At 37.9% G+C, this 4,792-nt stretch overlaps 1 long non-coding RNA gene across 1 annotated transcript; it reads left to right on the forward strand.

The window, feature by feature from the left end:
- Positions 1 to 1,921: 1,921 nt before the first annotated feature.
- On the forward strand, positions 1,922 to 4,236 carry LOC140134179 (uncharacterized). The gene is made up of 3 exons (XR_011856100.1): positions 1,922 to 2,068; positions 2,153 to 2,306; positions 2,951 to 4,236. It is a non-coding gene; the product is annotated as an uncharacterized lncRNA (long non-coding RNA).
- The last annotated feature ends 556 nt before the right edge of the window (positions 4,237 to 4,792 follow it).

The raw sequence follows: 4,792 nt of genomic DNA on the forward strand, positions 1-4,792 counted from the left end.
GTTCTTTTTTGACACAATGTGGTTCATTTACTAAGGGCACAATTTGTGTTTTCCCTACGTCTTTCCAGAATTTATAAGATCTGTTCAGATTTTCCCTGTATTGCCACGGGTTTTTTTGCGCACGCGATCGGATTGTGGTGCATTTGCGCTTGCATGCGCGCAATGGAAATCGAGGGGCGTGGATGAATGAAAACCCGACGTATTTGGAAAAACAGCTGCATTTAAAAACAGAAAATCATTTTTGGAGCTTGCGCTTACCTTCACTCAGCCGACCTTGGTGTATTGAAGAGCATTCCGATGCTTTTCAGTGCAGCAGTGCCACCTGGTGGACGGCGGCGGAACTACCTTAATAAATCCCTGCCGGACCAGAATCCAGCGCAGAGAATGCCCCGCTGGATCGCAAATGGGCCGGTTAAGTAAATCTGCCACAATGTATCCTTAGCATGTGATTGATGCTCAAGTCATTGGAATGCGTTCAAAACGCAACCCACCGCACTACACAATGCATTGTCTGAATGCGCCCTCACACTCCATAACATGTTGTGCGCATTGCGGGGGAGAGGAGGAGGAGGAGGTGAGTGCTGCTCAGCCCTGACCCTCTCTATAGGTATATATGTTTCAAGGTGTCATTTGCAGCATAAATATCGCACATGTCAAATCTTTTGACGGGGTACGAAGCACAACGTGTGCTGCACAGTACTGCTACCGTTGGAAGACTTGATGCCATTTGAATGTATGTTGAACATTTAATGGCCGTATATACGCCCATCTTAATTTTTATCAAATGTAGCATATGGCCATGGATACACATTCCACTCTCCGCCCGTTCATAGTGAAACGCTTGCACACAGGGTGCCGGCTTTGGCCCCAAATTTCGAAAAAATCTCCATTGTTAAGCAAGAAATTGAACTATTGGTCACATTGTTTTCCACAGAAATGCATGTCTATTTTGAACTTGGACCGCCCCCTGTGCACTAGCGTAGCGTTATTAACGGATGGTTAGCTGAATGTGTCAACACGTCCTAAGGCAGTGTGCATGTAGCTACATACTCCATGGTGAGAGAAGGCTATATACTGTATATGCTTGTGTATATGCCTACTTTTAACATGCACAATAAATCAAAAATAGCTCATCTTTGCTTATCCAATAGTCTTTATTTAAAATATTATGATAAAAAAACATCCATTGTCCACAATGTTGATTGCGGCTTATGATCCCCATTGCGGCTCCCTGTGCTTCATTCTCTATCTTCTCTCTTCTGTAGCTGGCATAGTTGCGTCCATGCAATCTGAAGGCCGTTGCACACTATGATGCAGCGCTGTTGCCACTGATGAAGTCATCAGTGTCAACAGGGCTGCATTGTATTGTGCTACGGCCTGCAGCCAGCTACAGAAGAGAGAATAATCCGCCGGGAGCCGTGGCGTGGATTGGGCTCAACAGAGAGTGAATATAAATTTTTGAGTTATGTCTTGTTTAAAAAATAGGGTGGCCAGGCTGTATACTACATGGGGGCTGCCTGTATACTGTATGTGGCTGGCTGTATACTACACCCTGGGCTTACACTTGAGACAATTGATTAACGCAGTTTTTTTGGTTTAAACTACTGGTCACGGCTTATATTTTCATCCACATATATTTTTTTAAAATTTTTAATCAAATTCGATTTTTAAGTTTGAACTTTCAAAATACAAAATTTAACAAAATGCTCTAATACAATTACAACGTTTTTTAAATAGTACAAAGTTTTTTAAAAATTTAATTTTTAAAAAATGGCCATAAAAGAAACATTCAAAATATCACAATGAAAAGCAAAAAGATGTTTGACATAAATCCACATTTACAAATTTAAAATGTATAGTTTTTATTTACAACATTAAAACAATTTTCATTGAAAAAAAAAAAAAAAATTGTGTGCTCATACATAGGTGAAGGAAAGACCAATGCTATGGGACTTACAACACAAACATTATGCCAGCAAAAGCAAAAGAAGTCATGCATGGATTCAAATATGCAAGGAATTAACCAGCGATTGGGAGGAGATGGAACCACGTGATCAGTGGAAAATGGGTAAGTGAAACAAATTTTTATTTATTTTTTTTTTTTATTAATAAATTAAATATAATAACACAAAATAATTATCATTTAAAATAGAAGAGCAGGTTCGCACGAGGTGGCGGTCATGTAGGGATCGCTTCAGACGAGAAGTTGCAATAAATGAAAAGAGTGGCTCCTCCCCGTCTCACAAAAGGCCATATCAACATTTTGAGGAATTACTTTTTCTCTTACCAACTCGTACTCTTCGGCCGTAAGTTTATTTTTAAAATAAGATCATTTTGTATTCATGTATTGAAAAAGGTTAAGTAAATTTCTGTAAAGAAAAGAAAAAAAAAGATACAATGCAAAGCTTGATGGTCTTTCAAGTATTGCCATACTGTGAATGGCTCAGTGCTTGGACGAGTATTTCCCCAGCTTGAGATTTATCAGTTTATTATGTAAACACAGAGAAGCAAAGATATGAATACAATTAAATTATTGAACACAGGATCATTGAATTGAAGAACACAGTGAAAAAACACAGAATACAACACATTGCCAATGTTACAAACATCTGATAATTTTATGGTATACACACATGCATAACTTTGCATGACTTTGGATAAGTTAGCAGATGTAGGTAACATCTGCAATGTGTTCTTCATTACGGTTCTTTCAATGTGTTTATTAATTTCAAAAAGCTTGTGTATCCATTTGACTTCAATGTTGTTTGTTATTCAATACAAGCACTCTAGCATTTTTTGGATTGATCATCTCAAGTATAAATTTAAGTATAATATTAATTTAATTTGTTTCATTTTTGAATGTACAATGAAATTACTGCATCTTATTATGAACTTTTACCATACAATTATACTAAATTTACTTTCTATAAAAAAAAAAAAAAAATCTTAGGACTCAAGGAAACATTCCAAAAAAAACAAGAGGACAAGCACACGAACATCTCGATACTGATGACCAAACAATGGAGCAGAGCCACACATCTTTGGTTGAAGATGCACATGGTACAGATTCTCAAACAAACGTGGAAATTGACGACTCTCCACCAGAACCACCACCCATCAACACCAGGCAAACTCGAAGAAGGGCAGCACGTGTGCAGTCAGATCCAATAAGTGCTATTGAACATGAGGCGGTAAACATGATGCGTCGTGCAGGGTCACAAGTCATGTATGATGGGTTGGGTGTTGTAGTAGCGGGCCAATGCAGACGCTTCCCTGCTGGGAAACGCAATTTATTTATTGCTTATGTCATGACTGTGGTGGAACTGTTTGACAATTGTGATATTTTGCCTAGTATTGATGTTTTGGTCAACAATTTAAAAGACTTATTGTGTCCAAAAACAACAACCACACAACCATTTGAAACTAGTCCAACTACTAGTCTTGTAGCATCACCTCCAAAAAAACAAACATGTACCCAAACAGAAACTCCACAAACTCATGCATTGCCAAGCACATCATATTCCGAGGATCCAAATAGTTCCTATCTTCGAATGCTGCTTTCTGATTCTAGCCCATGGAGACAGCAAAGGCTACATGAAGAGTTGCAGACAGTAACTGCATTGCCAGCCTCAACATTTTCCTTTTCACCAACACATAGTCCAAATCAACCCCATGACCTTACATGACGCAATTAGCAGTCTTTATTGTTACAGTTTCCGTTTAACTGTTATCCAAGTTTACAGTTTCTATAGTCAAGCCATTACAATACAGGCAGATGTTGCTCAACCAGTCCGTTTATAATGCAACCCAAGTGAAAATGTGGTTAGCCTCTGCCCATGCAAAATGCATTTATATAGAGACACATGCAATGTGTCTATTTGTCACATGCATATCCCTGTAAGCACATATGCCATTTGTCACAGTGCGGACACCTTGGGCTTGTGTTGCATTAAAAACTGGCTCCAAGCAGAACATGTGTCAGCGGCTTTATCGGTCCAGTCATAATGAAATGCTGGTGCACAGGGGGCGGACCTTTGACAATACTTACAAGCCTTTCCATGCAAATGCATGTGATCAATATGTCATTTGCAGAAGTGTACCTCAAAATGCATTTTTACAAAGGGAAAGGACCGTCCCCTGTGCGCTACTGTTGCATTATGAAAGGACAGATACCGGAACGTGTGACCACGGCCTTACTTGCTGGGTTTAAGCATAATCCAATTTTATGCAATGATGTTTAACCTTTTTTGTATTGTGAAAAATTTACTTTAAATTTTCAAAGAGATCCAATGGATCATATTGTGTTTGAAATCTTAAACACCTTTTTTTTTTTGTATATTTCAAAATTTGGTTTTACAAATATAGCCTTTTGGATTAAAAAAAAAAAAAAAAAAAAAGTTAGAGGTTAATGTTTCAGTGCATTATAAAATAAAAAAAATAATAATAGAGTTGTTTTTAGAATCATTGAACATTGTTAAACCACATAAGCCAAAAATAACGAAAAATTTGATTTTATTACAACCATCAATAAAATGAAATGCAGATACAGTAAATGAAAAATATAAAAAAAAATTAAATGGCATCATACTGCCAAGCAACTGCCCCGTGCTCACTATTAAAATATTTGAGAAATTCATCTCTTGTGCGCCATCCTGATAAAGCACGGCAATTGCAATGGTCTATTGTGTTTGCAATGTTGACATCATTGCCCACGTCAAGCAGTGCATGTGGAGACATACCAATTCGACTGAAATTATGCAGAACACAGCATGCCTTCACAACTGTGTCAACA

The sequence above is a fragment of the Engystomops pustulosus genome, chromosome 5, assembly GCF_040894005.1.
Source record: "Engystomops pustulosus chromosome 5, aEngPut4.maternal, whole genome shotgun sequence".
Classification (NCBI taxonomy): domain Eukaryota; kingdom Metazoa; phylum Chordata; class Amphibia; order Anura; family Leptodactylidae; genus Engystomops; species Engystomops pustulosus.